Source organism: Thermobia domestica, chromosome 12 (genome assembly GCF_964235325.1).
Source record: "Thermobia domestica chromosome 12, izTheDome1.hap1.1, whole genome shotgun sequence".
In the NCBI taxonomy this organism is placed as follows: domain Eukaryota; kingdom Metazoa; phylum Arthropoda; class Insecta; order Zygentoma; family Lepismatidae; genus Thermobia; species Thermobia domestica.
The window spans coordinates 32,544,744-32,564,535 of NC_137465.1; positions in this window are offsets into that span (position 1 = coordinate 32,544,744).

Here is a 19,792-nt window from a genome sequence, read left to right on the forward strand (position 1 = left end):
ATATTTTAAAAATATTGAAAAAGATAGTCTTCCGAGGTAATTCGAAGTCGGTTCTTGTCTTCTTCCTTCTTCTTTTTCTTATCTTCGATTAATACCAACAAAGGCAGCAACGAGATCTCTTTCGGCGGTAAACACATTCTATAAAATGGATTAGTGTTGCCGCGAAATTGAAAATTACTTTAACGAGTGTAACTGGAATTTATGTTGCCAGGCTCATATTATTGGTGATTGTGGGCATTTCTTAAGGTCTACCTGAGAATTTATTTGATAGAACTGGTTTATCGATTGTTATTTGTAGTCCATAGGATTAGCATGGAGATAAATGGAATTCGGAACGGTCCGATTGAACCTCTTCCGTTTCTTCCACTCAAAATTCCTCATAAGAAAGAGTAACCAAACGTTTGCTGTAGTTTTATATTTTTAACGCTGATTCTTCTTTTTCTCGTTTCTTTTTTGTTTCATCCTTTCTTAATTATTTTCATTTATGGTTTCGAAGGTGGGGGTCCGGACCCACCCCTTGGCTACGTGCCTGACATGGGTATCCCACTTCAAAGGTGTATGCGTACGCTAACCAATTAAGACACGAGGGAGCTCAGCCCAGACATTATTACGGCTAATGACGTGATTGCTCAAGATGACAATAAGCTAGAAATGTTGAGACGTTGTTTTATGAAGATCGGGATAAACTACATCACCTCTACTGGTCCGCCCAATCCCAAGATTTCAACATTATGGAACTCATATGATCAGTTTCAGAGTTCAGACTCCAAAAACATACCGTCTTCGATCCTCGCTGACGGAACTGACGAGGGACCACTCCGATTTGGTGAATTCAACTGCTGAAAATGGTTGCTAGCACTAGATTCAGCATCAATAGAAACAGAGAAAAAGAGATTTTTAGTGGCAGACCATATACAGGGTGGGAGATAAATGAGGGCAAAGTGCGAAGATTGAACGTAGAAAATGTCTAGAAATACCATGTTAATTTTAAAACGAATAGAGAAATTGCGGTCAAATGTTGTATATAAGGAATGCATTTGGATTGATTGTTTTAACAAAAGAGACACTGACCAAAGCTTAAAACCCACTTTACTTTAAATTATAATTTGTAACTGTTTCGGATATCTAGCATATGCTTCTTCAGACACTATCGAAATTATTGAAAATACAGACATATATATAAATGTTGTTATTTATATATATGTCTGTATTTTCATTAATTTCAATAGTGTCTGAAGAAGGATATGCTAGATATCCGAAACAGTTACAAATTATAATTTAAAATAAAGTGGGTTTTAAGCTTTGGTCAGTGTCTCTTTTGTTAAAAGGAATGCATGTAGAACTCCACTGAATAGGTGTAATGGTAATGTGAATCATGGAGGACATCTGAAAAGCTGCCATGTTGGAATTAGCGCAAGAAGAATATACGGGAAAGGGATCATGTGACATATGGCTCTTGACGCACACCGTCTATTTAAATCAATAGTGGCCAATACAGTTTGAGGCCTCTGTTTAATTGCAACTGTTATGAACCTTAAGAATGATTGTGTGGTTGATACAAAAATGGAGAAAACAGTGGGCACGTTTAAAAAACGATAAAGATGGACAATAGGGATTATCATAGCTGTCGCTAGTATTGAAATTGAAGGACTAGTCTGCATGTGTCATGAATGCGCCAGGTGCTGTTTGCAAATATCCAATTTTGTAGAAAGCATACGTAATCATAGTTTGGAATCTTGGCTGTAAACTGGAAATGTGTGAGGGATTGCAAGTTAATGAAGTTGTCCCGTGGCTACATTTTGAAGTAACATGACAGAAGAACGGTGTCTGTTATGTATTTTACAAAATTCCTATACAGACCAAACAAGAACACATCTAGCGGTGGTATGAGTGACATGCAACCGTCAGGGATAAGGAGTCAGGTAAGTTCAACACTGTCCGGTGTCTGCATCAACTCTTCATCTTTATTGGTTCTCCACGAATCAACGAGGAACAGCAATTTTGTCTGCTCTATAGAAAGACCAGAAAACGTCAGTCATGAACTCTTTCAGGTTGCCTTTGGTCATATTGGCACTTTTATCAGCATATGAACGAATATTAGGTGGATCGGAACGTTTATTGGCTGGAAAGTGGCCACTTGAGTACGTTGTATCTCTCGGTGCAGAGGAGATACATGGGATTCATTAATTTCCCATTAATGGAAACAACAGGATTTATCAATATCTGTATTGGCCAATATTGACTTTAATTAGTACCGTGTCGTGAGGGGGCGAGCCGCGCGACGGCCCCGGACGGCGAAGTAAAGGAGGCGCAAAATTCGGGAGGAAAAAAAGAGAAGAAGGAAAGGAGAGGGAAAATTATGTGCGGAGCGCCGCCGTATACTCTCGCTGCGGGCGCTGATTTATCACAGTGATTTCAATAGACGGTGTGCATCAAGAGCCATATCACATGGTCCCTTTTATGTATATTCTTCTTGCGCTAGTTCCAACTTGATGTCCCCCATGATTCACATTACCATTACACCCATTTAGTGGAGCTCCACATGCATTCCTTATATCCAACATTTGATCTTCGTTTCACAAACTGACATTTCTAGACATTTTCTATGTTCTATCTTTGCAATTTGCCCTCAGTTATCTTCCACCCTGTATACGGTCTGCCATCAAAACCTCTCTTTTTTCTGTTTCTATTGATGCTGAATCCAGTGCTAGCAATCTTTTTCAATAATTCAATTCATCAAATCGGAATGATCCCTTGTGAGTGCTGCAATTCATGAGAATGACACTATATCCCTCTGGTAAATCTTCATGACTTATATGCACGGGCGCAAATCCCGGGGGGGACGAGGGGGACATGTCCCCCCCAAACTTGAACCTGGGGGGACTGTCCCCCCCAATAATCTGATTTAAAAAGTGCTTTTTCGGATAAGTGTCATGATTTGTGTCCGACTGCCCCAAAGGAATGTAAGATGAAATTGATTTCTCTTGGCTTTTCCATATAATTTTTTTTTTAAGAATCGTATTCTGTAGTATTTCAAACTGAACTTCGTGCTGTAGTGAGTTTAGTAGTCTCATCAATATGTATTAATTCCACTTCCGCTATTTGGGCATAAATTGCAATAATGCCAGAGGAGGATATGCCCCTCTCCTCATGCTTGAAAGTTGTCTCAGCTGAAGGTACGGGCACAAATTCCGGGGAAATGGAGAGACATGTCCCCCCCAACATTGGAACTGGAGGCTCTCCCAATAATCCGATTTGAAAAGTGCTTTTTGCAGATAACTGTGATGAGTTGTGTCCGACTGCCACAAAGGAAAGTGAGATGAAATTTGTTTCTCTTGGCTTTTCCATTTTTAATGAAAATGAAGGCGTGCGACTGAGCGTGACGTAACCTGATATGAAATCTTATCTCCTGCTCTCCCCTAGGCCCTAGCACACGAAGAGTATATAGACTATCCAATTTCAGTAGAACCCATCTTTTCAGTAAATGCCCATTTATCTATTTGTAGTATCAGCCTAGGCATCTACTCATGCTTCGTAAGCTAACTAACTCTATAGCCTATGGAACCCGGAGGTTCAATGCCGCGTTCACAAAAGCTCTCCACTGACTTCTATTCTTAGCCAACTGGATCCAATTTCTACTTTGTATTCCTATCTCTGCGAGATCCATCTTAATATTGTATTCCCATCTGCGCCTAGGTCTTCTTAATAGTCGTTTTCCGATTGGTTTTACCGCTAACACTTTGAAAGCGTTCCTACTTTCTTCCATCCTGGCTACATGTCCTGGCCACCTAAGCCTCCTAGACTTGATGACCTTAACAATGTTTGGTAAGCCGTATAATTTACGTAGTTCGTCGTTATGAAGTTTCCACTATTCCCCATTCCCGTTCCTCTTGGTCCGAATATTTCTCTCGGGATCTTGTTCTCAAATACTTTCGGTCTATGCTCTGCACTCAGTAAGCGACCATGTTTCGAAACCATACAGAACAACAGGTACGATTATCAATTTATACATTTTAAGCTTCAAATCCCTCGACAGAATTCGCGACGACAAGAGGTTTTGAACTGAATAATAACACGAATTCCCTGTTTTTAGTCGACATTTAATTTCTTCGTGAATATGATTTTCGTCTGTTAATATTGATCCTAGATATTTGAAAGTATCCACTTTATCAAAAGTATTATTTAATATTTTAACACATACATAATTTGCCGTATTACAGTCCCGACGCACTTCCATGTATTTAGTTTTCTCTGCATTTACTTCTAAACCCATGTCCATGCAAGCGCGTCTAATAAGACCTCTGCATTTCTTTCTGTTTTTCTCCGATCATCCCCTACTAAATTTACATATTCAGCGTACGCATAACCTGGTGAACACCGTTCAGCTCTAGGCCCTGGTTGCTATCTTTGATTTTCCTTATAGCGTATTCCAGGACAAAGTTGAATAATAATGGCGACAACGCATCTTCTTGTTTCAGGCCATTCTTAACGTGAAAGCTCGTGGCCAAAAATTTTCCTACCCGGACTTTACTTTGGGATTCATTTAAACATGCCTTAATTGATCTAATTAGCTTTTTCGGTATTCCAAATTCTGTAAGAACGTTGTAAAATGTTTCTCTCCTAACAGAGTTATAAGCCTTTCTAAAATCAATAAATAGTTTATGTACCGGGATATTGTATTCCCACTTTTTTCGAGTATTTGGCAAATGGTAAATATTTGGTCGATAGTTGATCGATTTCGTCTAAATCCACACTGATAATCTCCAAAAATTTCATCTGCGTATGGGGTCAATCTTGCTAATAGAATGTTTGAAAGGATTTTATAGGATGTTAACAGAAGAGAGATGCCTCGATAATTATTACAGTCAGTTTTGTCGCCTTTCTTGTGGATTGGAACAATGATTGATTCTTCCCACTTTTGTGGCAATTTTTCCTTGTTGTAGATAAGGAGAATGAGTTTGTGTATCTTGTTCCACAATTTTTTGCCTCCAGCTAAAATTAACTCAGCCGGAATTTCGTTTACACCCGAGATCTGTGTTTCTTTAATTTCTTTATAGCGATTTTTACTTCTATTCGATTGGGTTCTGGAATATATGGTTCTGCGGTGTGTATCTTCCTTTCTCCACGCACATTAGTTTTTGGCTGCGTGTTAAGCAAATCGTCAAAGAAATCTTTCCATCTATTTAAAATGCTATCTGTATCAGTGAGAACTGTTCCATCAGCTTTCTTTCATATATAAGAACGAAGTTGATAGCCTTTCTTAAATTCGTTGATCCCTTTATACATGTCCCGAATGTTTTTATTTTTACTATTATCTTCAAGTTCCTAAATTTTAGCTTTCAAAATATCGCGTTTCTTTGTTCTAAAAGTTTTGGAAGTTCCTCGCCTGATGTCTACGAAATTTTGTGTAGTTATTTCATTCGGATTTTGTAGCCAACGTAATTTTGCCTGTTTTCTCTTCTCTGCTAGTTTGAACCATGGTTTGTTCCTACGTATTTCCGTGTGTCCCAATTTTTCTTTTGACAGAGGGTGTTTCGTAACCAAAGAAAAGAATTCAATTGCTGGAATATTTTTCTCTATAATCTTAAGGTTACATCTGTTAAGTAAAGAGTATGACATGCGTCAGACTTCTGAAACGATTCCTGTAATGTTATTGAGATTATAATCATTTTGCTCAAAGAATATTGTTGCGTCATACATAATTGATATTCTTTCTTCATAGTTTTGGGGAAGTCGTCATTTATATTATTATATTACTATAAAACAATTTTAACGTGGATCTTTGTGGATGCCTAATTAGAAACATACCAATTATAAATATGCATGTATTCAAATTTCAGAATGGGCCGCGGTGGCTCAGTGGTAGAGCGTTCACCTCTGGTGCTAGGGGTCTCGGGTTCGAACCCTGCTCCCGCCAAGTGAACTTTGTGGTGGACAAACACCGTGTGCGTGGGTTTTCTCGGGGTTCTCCCGTTTCCTCCCACTTTCTTCATTCCACCATTTCATTCATTACTCATCATCACCGTCTCCTTTAGCCTAACCGGCATAACCGTGGAACGTAAAACTCAAAATTTCATTTCATTTCATTTTCAAATTTCAGAATGTTTTCACGGCAGTGATTTGTAATACTGATATGTACTACTACTTCATCTATATCACCTACTATATAGATAATATACTCTACAACAGTTGATCAGATTCATTTACCGTAATATGAGTTTCATCTCCCTTATCTAGAATAAGCCTCAAATCTGACCACCTTCCAATGTTGAAGACAACCAATGGCGTATTTAGGATTTTCTTTCGAGGGCTATGCCCAACACAAGGAAGGAAGTGGGCAATTGCCCACCTGAGTTTGAGAATTAAATATATTTTAATTTATGCATAAATTGAAGTTATAATGGCAAGAATTACAAATCGATAAATCCTATATGATATGATACAAAAATTTAGAAGTGAATCTAACCCTTTATTCTATTCATACAAGAAAAAGAAAGCATCCTCTTGGCCGTCCTAATTTCCTGGGCTAATTATTCCCCCGTTTTGATTTTCTTTAATTCAAACATTTCCTTCTTTTAAAAATAACTAAACGATATAATTGTTCCTTTGTTATAATAACTAAAGTCCTGTCATGTTGATATCCGCGCATGTTGGTGTGAAACACTAGTTTCGCTTATCAACTCCTCTTAGTTTTGGTGTTACTGATGACGACCAACTTGAATCACAACTGACAACGGTCGATAAAGTATGAGAGGCTAAATGAGAGTAGTAACGTCAAGAAAAAGAAACAGAAAAATAGAAAGGATGACAGAAAGAACAATTAAGGACGCAGTTCTTACATGGAATGAAATTTGACAAATACAGTATTATTTCTGAACAGAAAGCATAAGAAAATGGAAAGTCAATGACATTCTTAGAAATGGTAAGAAGAATTATTGTTGTACGTGGAATGCGTAAAACTAACAAATCATTTCGAGGGGAGAATGAGCCCGATAGCCTCCTAAATACGTCACTGAAGACAATTTTGCTCCCCTGATCCTTCACAGCATTGTTTTTCAACTTCATAAATATTTTGACTATCGCTTATATATATATATATATATATATATATATATATATATATATATATATATATATATATATATATATATATATATATATATATATATATATATATGGGAACGTCTTACCCGTCCCCCCCAATGTTGAAGACAGATTTGCGCCTATGCTTATATGCCTTCATTCCAAGACGAATCAGAGCAATTCTCACAAGGGAACATCTTATATTGATAGTAGAATTTCGCGCTCAAACAGCGCGCAATCGATAGAGGACTGAAAAAAAGAGAGAAATTCAAATTTATACGTGCGGAGACCCAAAAACACAGGAGATACAGAGGAAAGAAGGAGCAGTAATAATGTGCAGATAGCAATGTAAAATAGATATTGACATACCTGCAAAAGGAGTAAAGTCATCAAAAGGAGACTTGTACAACAGTATCGTAAGCAAACATTGTACCCACAGACGTGCTCAATAACGTCAGAGGTAATGCAGTGTTGCCAACTGGGCACAAAATAACTTTTGTGCAAAGGCACGGCACAAATGATAACATATATAAAAGCTAATTATAATAAGTAACATACCTGTGAATTCCGGATGGACAGTGTTGCCAACTTGTGAAGATAGCCCTGTATGAAGTCCAAAGGTATAACATCGCAGATGTAGAAGAGTACATACAGTACACGAGTCTAACTAGTGGAAACCAAAATATGAGACCACTAATAAAAATAGAAGCACTGAAGTACGAAAATAACGGACGAAGCACAGTGTCGAAGCAGTGTTGCCAAAGTGGAAAAATCAGAAAAGCATCGAAACACAGCATAAATGCTGAAATGATGCATGCTCTTGGCGGGCTCACTTTCTCTAGTGCACGCAATATTAAGCACCCTACACCTTACTGGTAATCACTACGTCAGTGTTGCTGTTGATAAAGCGGTGCTCATGATGTTGGTCTCTACGAGGAGAGGGTCGCGTGAAAATAGTAATAAACCGACAGAAACTACATTTGTACACCAGGAGGGTATCCCTGATATTGTGTAATAATCACAAGAAAAGGCGTAAAATGTAGCACACGCAGTTTGCTTGTGGCATATTGTTTTATTGGGAACAGTTGACATGTAGTTTTGTAATGAGGGTGTGAGATAAGCAGAAACACTTCGTACAATGTGCACATCTGACGAAGCTCACATTGGTATATTTTTCTTCCTGGCATTCGTACATGTTTCTTCCTGATAGCGTGGCATCGAAACAGTATTCAATTAGTGTCAGAAAGTACCTGGCACTTCATCAGTATAACCGCATCTGAAGAAGGCAAACTTGATGTCGAACTCGCCAGTAGGCAAAACACTATCCGTAATGAAGCGGACGAAGTTTTTGTACGAGCGAAAGAAACTAACATCAAGGGGCTGTATGAGTCCGGTGCATTTCTCGGGAATTAATCTTCTCTTAAAGTCGATGCCATCAGGAACTGTGTCCTGAACAAGCATCACATTCTTCTTTGTACTCCATGAGTCCATAAACAGAACAACACGACTGGTAGAGTTTTTTTAAATTGAAGGCCAAAACACTTGTGTCATGAACGTTTGCAGATCGCTTTTTTTCATGTTAGCAGTAGTTCCGGCGAACGATCTAATGTTTCGGGGATCATCAGCTTTAGTTCTAGGAAAGCGACCAGCGGGTTCCGCCACGAGCACATAGAGAGGAGAAAGAAGACTACCAGACATGGAAATCACCGGCATGATCATATAACAATGTGTAGTAGCGGCAAGAGACCCCACCTCAACATTTATTCGTTTAGCTCCTTTCACAGCAAGAGTCCGGTGGAAATGCAGCTCCTTTTCGAAGCGACTTTGGTCAGCATTAAATACCTGTTCAGGAGTGTACTCTGATGCGATTACGGTTCTCGTATCAGGAATAAAGTGATCTGCACTTTCATTTATCTTATTCACATCCAGGTGGTAACCTTTTCCAACTCGATAGGTAGCTGTTCGAATACCTATAGTACATTTTCGCTTAAAATTGTGTAACCATGTCCGTGAAGCTGTGAAATTGCTTGTTTCTGCCTCTTCAACGTATTCGGAGGACCGAAAGAATATATTGTGCCGGTGCTGTGTCATCAGTTATAGCTCAGAATACGTGATAAATAAATGCAACCAAATGGGGATGGAACTGATGCACAACACGGTACTTAACTGTAAAATTGTGGTTGAATTTAAATAAAATTCAAATGCTTCTAATTTAGAAAATGACTAGTTGGGGGAAAGGGTGAGAGAAAAAGAAAGGTTATAATTAAAAGATAAAGGATGAGCACTAGCCTGATAGATCCAACAGGGCTGGCGTCGTCCTGGTCATCTGGATGATGAATATCTTTCTCTGGAGAAGTCTGGATTAGCTGGAGACAGTCAACATCTAGATCTTAATCCTGTTGAACTGCAAGGGGCGTCGATAATGCTTCTTTCGATAATGTCCTTCTACATCTTCATTCTACTACTCTGGTGACAAACTTAAAGGTGTCTGCGGCGATGAACCGTCAGAATGGTCTTGTGGAGTCGATGGTCCTGCAATGGTGGGATCCGCTTCTCTCCGATGATCCTGCACCTGTCTTGATCGTGTGTTGAATACCCGTTGTTGTTCTGTTCCTCGTGGTTTTGATCAATTCAAGAATGATGACCTAATCGGGAAGTATCAGGCTGTGCTCGAAGGTATGCGGAAAGGAAAGAAGGAAGCTAGTCGAGTTTATTTAACAAATGTGCATTTACAACATGTGTCTGAGAATGTATACTTCTAAACAAAGTTTTCTTTCAAAGTTTTCAAAAGTTCATGTTTCTTTATATCAAATACACAGTTACTTCATTTCCAATAGACAGATACTTTACACCCCCTCCTCGTAATTAAAATACACGAAAATTTTAATTTTCCGTAGTAGAGAAAGAAAGAAAAAAATATCGAAGGATGTCCAAACAAAAAAGAATGTTTGTTAAAGGTAAGAGAGTTCTTTGTATAACATATGTATGTTTTGAATTAATCCTTGACCACAAACTGCAAAATGCTGAGTGTGCGTTCCTGAAACAATTCATATAGTTCACTGGGTAACCTGAAGATATGACGACAGCGTCTCTGGGAAGATGGAAAGTAAGAAAAAGAAAAATAAACATTAGTGCTTGCATAATATCATTGTGAGTGACATGTGTTGTAAAACGTTAGGTAGGAGTTCCGTTAGTGCTCAGGGAAGGGAAGTGAAAGCTAGGAATAATACTAAATTTAATTATCACTAACACAGATTATCAAAACTTAGATACGTATAATAAAATAAATCATAATCAAATAAATAAATATTTCATAATCCAATGTAGACCTTTATATATATGTATATATATATATGTTCCTCTAATGCAGAAAATAACATCAATATCACACGTGACTAATACGCGAAAAGAAAAAAAACGGTGTAATACTATCTAGCTAACCAAAGATAGTAAAGTTAGACTGCACAAGATGGGTACTGATTTCAGTTTGAGAAAAATGAGCTTTAAGTTATTTAAGCTTAAAGCGTCCGTAGACTGGAAAAGAATTCCAAGATATGGTTATAGCCCCATATACTGGCTGTAATCAAACTATATGAAATCAGCACGACAGAACTATTCACCACATATAACCTACAACCCTAACTAACATATAAATTCTTCTTATCTTCATCTTCTTTCTTCTTTAATCTTGTCCTCTTCGGGCATCGAATGCTAGACATCAATCATGGCATCGAATCTTAGACATCTGAAGGGATGGAGCATGGTTCTTGCGATCTTGATTTCAATCTTCTTACATCTTCTTAATATATCCATCGAAATATCTATCCATATACGTGTCGTTGATTTTCTTAATTCTTCACATACTCACATTTGAAAAAAAATAAAAGTAAGAAACTTCTGTAGTGATACGCTGTCAAATCAAATGAAGTGGTACAATTCTTGAAGATACCAACGTGTTCCAAAATTTGAAGTATTCCAAGTTTCAAAGTGTTCTAAGTTTTCGAAGTTTTCCAAATTTTCGAAGTGTTCCACCGGTGGATTTGGATGCACAATTCAAAATCAAGATAAACTAACTTCTAAGCGTGGCCAGTGCTAAAAGAAAGTTCATCATCCGTCTACAAGGTGTTCCTATGCTCAATCTAATCTTTAAGAAAAGTAGTCCACATACAAGTTACGTGCGGACAGACGGACTAACAGATTCTTCATCAATGGGAAAATATATGGGGAGTAATCGCTGATAAATGTCCCAATTCTCTCTATCATAAATACAAAATACGACACGGTTTACGTCATCAAGATGTTCTTCTAAAAATATTCTTGTTGTAGCCAAGGCAATTTTGGCAGCTTCTAACTTCGGAAATTTAAATGCTCCAGTCGAAATGTTAGGTAATACAATTGTAGAAAGATCATTCTCCAACATCACTTTAAAACAATTTTTGTATGTCTCTCGTAAAATCTTCTTGTCTGAATTCCGTGGTCCACATGTCATAATTACATAATTAGCAGGTAGACGATAACCATTGGCAATCTTCGCTTCTCCTGGCTTCAATGATGATATGGTTAAACATTCTTCTAAAAATTCAGATCCAGCTGCGTCTTGAATGGCTTTATCTGCACCACCTAAAGGAGTTAAGGTTTCATTCGTCGGATTTACTAAGGCATCTGCTTTTATGTCCACTATGTTACCTTTATAAATACTAATCTTCTGATTGATGGCAGTATTACAAGCAAATTTTGGTTTTTCTTCTGTAGAATTCTTCCCTATAGTTGCCCACGTTGGTAGATTTTCGGCAATCACAACATCCTTAATATGAAGAGAAGGGATGAAAATTTCTTCTTCCAAAGATTGTTTCCTGGGGTTGAAAATCTCTTCAGTTGGTAGTTCTTGATGGTCTTCGCGTCTCGTCTTCTTCTTTTTCATCGTATGGTCTTCCGTGCAGACGTTGATAGGCATCTCTTCGTCAGAGTCTTCAAGGTGGTCTTCCTCTTCCAGGTTTTCCTTCTAATAAAACTTCTTCAATCTCTGGACTGCTATGCTGTCTATCTTGTAAGATCCTCGGGCGGTCTTATACTTAACAAAATATGAATTTGGATTTTCCACACGTTCAATTATGCCTGGACCAATAAACTTTCCGCTAAATGCTTTGGCGTGACCTTTTTTTCTTGTGGTGTCTAAAATCCAAACTTTTTCTCCTTCTTTAAAAACAGGTTTCGTATGTCTCTTGTCAAAAAATTTTGTCGCCGTTTTATGACGTTTACAAAGATTTTCTTGCGCTTTATCTCTAATCTCTTGTAATTGCTGTAAACGAATGGCATTATCTTCGTATTGACACGGGGTATTTAAAATTGCCTGATGAAGTAACCTAGGTTTGAAACCAAAAAGACATTCAAATGGTGAAATTTGAGACGATAAATTCTTGGTGACGTTAAGCGAAAAAACTATGGGTTGTAACAAGTCAATCCATTCTCCTAAATCCTTGTCACATAAAGCTGATTTCAATCGTTGTTCTATGTTCCTAATACTAACTTCACAAACACCATTACTATAATGCCCATGTACATTTACAAAACGCATGTTAGCACCAATCATTGCACATAATTCTTTAAATAGTCCACTAGTGAATGCACTGCCTTTGTCTAAGACAATTTCATAGAAAATTCCAAACTTTAAAATTACTTTGTGATAAAGAAATGAAGCCAAAGTACTTGCTGTAACATCAGGAAGGGAATATGCAATTATGTATCTAGTACAACTGTCTACTACAACTATCATATATTTGTGATTTAACATATTATTGGGGGAATAATTCCCAGCTACATCTATGTGGATGCGATAGAAGGGGGGAACGGAGGGATAAGTAAGCAATGTACCATACGGAGAACCAATTTTCGATTTCGATACTTGACAAATCGTACATTCTTTACACTTCTGATGTATATATTTCTTCATGTTGGGAAAATACACTGTTTTTATTAACATATCATAGGTTTTAGAATAACCAGAATGAAATGATCCCAATGCTGACGTATGACAAGCATTAAAAACTTTATAACGCAAAGAAGTAGGAACTGCAACTAAAAATTTTATACCTTGAGAAGTTTTTTGTTTTCTATACAAAATTCCATCTTTAATAGTAAAATATAATGCTTGGCGTTCTATTTTAGGATTTCTATTTTCTTTCTGTTCCAACCAAGAAAAAATATCTTTAAAAAAACGGATCTTTACGCTGTTCTGTTGCCAGATTTGACTCATTTAAAATTGAAAATGAATTTGTGGTCTGAGTAAACAAAATTTTCGGATCTTCTTGATTCTTTTTCTCGTCTTCCAAATCTCTAGGGGGGTTAGAAAAACGTGAAATAGCGTCTGCCTCTACGTTACTGGAGCCACTGATGTGTGAAATAGTGAAATTATACGATTCGATTTCGCTCAACCATCTAGAAATTTTACTTACATTCTTTGTTTGTTTCAAATAAATTAAACTATGACAATCTGTCTTCAAATAAAAATGACGTCCCAAAAGAAAATACCTAAATGAACGTAATGAGTACAATAATGCTAGTAATTCAAGCTGATATGGGTGTAGTTTTCTCTCGCTAGGAGACGTTGCACAACTACAATAACTAATAGGAACTAGATTTGTGTCGTCAGGTGAATTTTGAGCTTGTTTGATTAGGTCCAGAAAGAGCGAGTTTGCTGGCATCAAAATAGAGATACAGAGGATAATCAGGCTTGTACCTCATGAGACAAGGTGCTGAAATGATGGCTTGTTTGATATTATAGAATGCTGTCTCCTGTGCGTCCTTCCAACGAAAAGGAGCGTCTTTTTTCAAGAAGGAAAGTAACGCTTCTGCTAATTGACTAAAAGTAGGTAAATACGAACGAACAAAAGAAGCCAATCCTAGAAAACTTTTGACTTGTTTCTTTGTTTTGGGACGTTGATAGTTGGAGATTGAGTTAATTATTCGTTTCGAAATAGACAAACCATCTTTACTAACAGTGTGACCTAAAACATCTAATGAAAAATATCCCAATTTTGTTTTTTCTGGGGAAAGCTTTAAACCAATTTCTTTTATTCTTTGAAGCAACATACGAGTTAACTGCACAATTTCATCAAAACTATCACTAGACCAAAAATAATCGTCAACATAGGCGAATATTTTATCTTGTGGAAGACCTTCTAAGGTGAGTTTCACTAATCTGTTCATACCGCTAGTAGATGTCTTGACACCCTCAGGGAGAAAATTAAAATCCAAGATTCGGAATCGAAAAAGCTGTAATAGGTTTAGATTCTTCAGTGAGCGGAATATTAAAGAATGCTCCAAACACGTCGCTAGAACATAGATATTTGCGTCCTGCCAAATTAGTCAAAATATCCTGAATAGGAGGAACCGGATAGCTGTCAGGAACCATTTTCCGGTTAATATAACGGGCGTCTTGTACAAATCTATACTGTCCATTCTTCTTTTTAACAAGCATTACCGGAGAATTGTACGGACTAATACTAGGTTCAATGATCTTACTTTTCAATAAAATATCTACTTGTTTTTTGATCTCATCCTGTAGATGAAATGGTATCGAAAATTGGGGTCGATTTACTGGAATATTGTCTACTAATTCAATTTTATGCTTATATCCCTTAGCACAACCATAATCAAATTCATTCCAAGAAAAACTAGAATAAAATTCCTCTACTAAATCATATAATTGCTGTTGTTGATGTGGCAACAATTCAGGGTTAACATTTACTCTATATTTATCATAACCTTTAGGAAAAGATTTCGTATCTACTGCATTAACTTGATGAACCTTATTATTAGTGGTATTTTGTTTCTTGAAGTTGGTATTACTGATAACATTTTCGGCAGAACCCAAAACAACATCTTTTTTCAAGTAAAGTCTACTTTTGGTAGGATTAATCACAGATATTACCGGATGAATTTCGTCTACGACTGATTTACGCACAAAAATTTCTGCCTGCGTATCTATTAACTCATTAGGAACTAATAAATTGCGAGTTCCTGCAAGATCATTTACTTTTTTTAATGTAATTTGAACACTTGAATTTGGAGGCAAAACAACAGAGCGAGCCACTAAAAATTGAGGTTTATATAATTTTGCTATATGGTTAGAAATTTCATCAAAAGATACGTATGGCGGCAATTCAATTCTTGGAGGAATACCAAATTTAACAAAACTAAAAGAATTCTTATTGTGATCAACCATTGCAAGATGATTTTTCAAAAAATCTTGGCCAATTATGCTATTATACGGAAAAGTATTATACACTCGAAAAGGATGCGTAAAATACTGTCCTCCTAATTTAAATTTCACTAAAGCGATTTGATCACTTCCTTGAGAATTTCCTGTGACGCCACGAATAAAAGTCGTTCCTTTGAGTATTTTATGCTTATTGCTTAAACTATTACCAGAAATTAAGCTAACAGTGCTGCCTGAATCCAATAAAAATAAATGCGGCTTATTATCAATATATGCTTTAACATGAGGCAAATCAGCTTCATATTGAATAGGAACATAATATCGCTTACTGTTTCTAACATTATTACACATATTATTGTCTACTTTATTCCTATTATTCGATTTAACATTCTCATTTACATTGACAGAAGCAGGAGGCAACGAATGAAAGGATGCATTGGATGCATGAATGGGATTTCTTCGCTCCAAACGCGAATGCTCATAAGATTGTATACACACAGATTTTCCTTTGTGTGCGTGAGAAACTTTTGCGAGCGCAGTTCGTTGCACAAGATCTTGTAACTGGACTTTGATACCGTCCAACTGAGCTATCAATGTATTTTTTTTCTTCAGGCTGACTTACAATTTCATTTTCGTTCTGAATATTAACATCTAAAGTATTTTCTTTTTGCTGTATAGCATTCTTACTAACAGGCAGCGGCGTAGCGTAAGGGAACGCCGGTATGCCCGGCATCCCCTGTTAATAAAAAAAATACGTATTTCATTATATATAAATTGTTTGCTTGTTATTATCACATATTCCCACTGCAATCTTCTGGATGCGCTCTCTCACCGTCTCGCCATACTGTGACAATTGGAACCTACGCAAGCGCGTCACTCAGATACACATTTTCTGTCTTTCCTCTCGTCGGATGCTATGTTCCTTGGGCTTCCAGGCCTACAGCAAGCAGCGGGGTTTTCGTCTGCTTTCTGTCGAATGCGCATGCCCAACTACTTCCTTACACATCCCTTCAACTCTACATTTTGCTTTAGATATACGCTGGCATATTCAAGTATTTCCAACTCTATCTACTTTGAACTAAGCTATAGTTTCTGTACAGAACGTACGAGCGCTATAAAGGAGATAGAACAAAACAGAAATGGTTAGTTAATTGTCTTTTTGAAGCAAGTCGGTTATGTAAATAATAGTATAAAAATAGTTATGCTTGAATCGTACTGAAATGCATCGTAATTGTAATCGTAATTAAAGGCAAATTTTTAATCTCCATTATAAATACACAGTATGTCCAGTGGTGTTGTCAGAAACTCTTTGAGAGAGCTCACACAAACAAGCATAAACATAAAGCATTCTGTAAAATCACGGTCACCGATCTGGTAGGTCAAGAGAGCCAGCATTGCCCGCCCCTCAAAAGATTGCTTGGGCCCTTCAGTCACTGGCACATATCCCGGGGAGATGAGGGGAACATGTCCCCTTCAATCGTGGAACAAGGGGACTGTGTTTCCTAATAATCCGATTTGAAATTGTGAAGATTTGTATGCGACTGCCACAAAGGAAAGTGAGATGAAATTGATGTACCTTGACTTGTTTCATTTAAAAAAAAATCGTATTCTTTAATATTTCATTGACATTAATTATTGTTAGTCTATTTTCAACTATTTGTTTAATTCCTGTATTGTGATCACCATAATTTTGCTCAAATAAGAGTATTGTTGCGACATACATAGTTGATTTTCTTCCATACTTTTGGGGAAGTCATTATTTATATTATTACAAAACAAGTGTCCTAAAATTTTAATTTGGATCATTGTGGATGCATAAGTAGAAACATATCAATTTTAAATATGCATGTATTCAGATTACAGAATGTGTTCACGGCACTGATTTTTAATACTGATATGTACTACAATTTCATCTACATCGCCTACAACAGGTTCACCTCAGAAATCAGATTCATCTACTGTAATTTGAATCTCATCTCCCCTCCCCCCAGAAAAAGCCTCAGATATGACCTCCTCCCTCAAATCTACCTTCCTCCCAATGTTGAAGACAACCCTGTTCCCCTGATCCTCCACAGCATTGTTTTTCAACTTCATAAATATTTGAACATCGCTTTTTTAAAAAAATATGGGAACGGTCTTACCCGTCCCCCGGATGTTGAAGACAGATTTACTCAACTGCCTTCAGTATCTGGATATCTGACAACGAAATACATACGCAGAAACAAGCCCCCAGAGTTGGGGTTTAAGTACTTTCTATTTGCATGTATACACGACTCCAAAAGTGCATTACCACCTGCAATTCTCGTTTTCCTGCAATAGCAGGCAACCCAAAAAGCTCGGCGGTTGGGTTGGTTCCGAATTCGAAAGGCGCTGGACCAAACCTCAATTTTGTAATAAATATATCAGTGTGGCAGACTGCAAATGAGGGAATAAAACAAATTGTTAAAAATGACAATAATATTATCATGACGTAGATGGATGACATCAAAAGTTACAAAATGATCTTACTTAAGCAGTTCAAAAAAGATGAATGGCAAAAGACACATATCAGAGGAAAACATTTCTCTTCTCACCTCCCAAAAAAAGAATCTCATAAAAAAGAAAAAGTTACATAAAGTTACGTAAGTTTTAATATAAAAGCCCCACTCTATATTGTGAAAGTTGACACCCGAAAAGCAAGAACAACTGAACCAAAGTCAATAAAATTGTGCACAGATATTGTAGACGTAAAAGGAGGGAATACGAGTTTCGTATTTTCCTGGAAAAAACGGCTGCGTGGGGCAAGGACCCCTCCAAACATTTGACCACGAAAAATAAAAGTTCTTGTAACAATATGTCAAATGTGTGTATAGGACATGAAGAATTGCAACGAAACTTTGTGTATGAACAATAGGCAAAAAATGAAAGAATACGTTTTCTTAATGTTCTGCAGGAAAACGGTTTTAGGGGGGCAAATGAACCCACCCCAAAAGTTTGAAATTTGACGCGGAAAAAGCAAGAAGAAGTGAACCGAAGTGAATGAAATTTTTCACACATATTGTGAAAATAAAATGTGGGAATTCTAGTTCCGTATTTCCTGAAAAAAACTGTTAGGTGGGGCACGGACCACTCTAAACATTTGTTCAGGAAATATCAAAAGTGCTAGTAACAGTATATCAGATTTGTGTAAAGGACATGAAGAATTCCAATGAAACTTTATGTACGGACAATACGCAAAAAAAAAAAAAAAAAAAAAAAACTGGAGAAGGGTTTGTCTGCGCAAAAACGGTTTTAGGGGCAAAAGCTCTCACACAAAATTATGAAAGTTGACGCCGGGAAGGCAAAAAGAAGTGAACCGAAGTGAATCAAATTGTGCACGGACATTGTAGACATAAAATGAGGGAATATGGGTCTGCTATTTTCCTGGAAAAAGGAGTGGGTGCGGCACGGATCCTCCTTAACGTTTGATCACAAAATATCAAAAGTGCCAGTATGTCAGATGTGTGTCAAGGACATGAAAACTTGCAACATAACTTTGTGTATGGACAATACGCAAAAAGTAAACGAATACGGGTTTTTCTAAGTTCTGCGGGAAAACGGTTTTAGGGGGCAAAAGCTCCCACCCTAAATTTTGAAAGTTGAACTCGAAAGGCAAACAGAAGTGAATCGAAAAAAAATGAAATGAAATCTTTAAGTTTTACGTCCCACGGTTATGCCGGTTAGGCTAAAGGAGACGGTGATGATGAGTAATGAATGAAATGGTGGAATGAAGAAAGTGGGAGGAAACGGGAGAACCCCGAGAAAACCCACGCACACGGTGTTTGTCCACCACAAAGTTCACTTGGCGGGGGCTGGGATATAACCCGGGACCCCAAGCACCAGAGGTGAACGCTCTACCACTGAGCCACCGCGGCCCAAAGAAGTGAATCGAAGTGAGTGCAAATGTGAACATATATTGTAGACATAAAATAAGGATACGGGTTTCATATTTTCCTGGAGAAAATAGTCGTGTGGGGCACGGACCCCTCCAAACCTTTGATCACAAAAAATTAAAATGCTAATAACAGTATGTAGAAAGTGTATAAGGGACATGAAGAATTGCAATGAAACTTTTAGTATGGATAATACGCCAGAAATAAAGCAATACGGGTTCTTTTATGTTCTGTTGAAAAATGGTATTAGGGGGCAAAAGCTCCCACACAAAATTTTGAAAATTGACGCCCGAAAAGCAAAAAGAAGTGAACCGAAGTGAATGAATTTCTACACAGATATTGTAGACTTAAAATGAGGGAATACGGTTTTCTATTTTCCTGAAAAACAGGGTTGGGTGCTGCATGGACCCCTCCAAACCTGTGATCACGAAATATTAAAAGTGCTACCAACAGTATGTCAGATGTGTGCAAACAACTTGAAGAATTCCAACATAACTTTGTGTATTAACAATACGCAGAAAAATGAATACTTTTTTTTTTGTTCTGCGGAAAAACGGTTTCAGGGGCAAAAGCCACCACC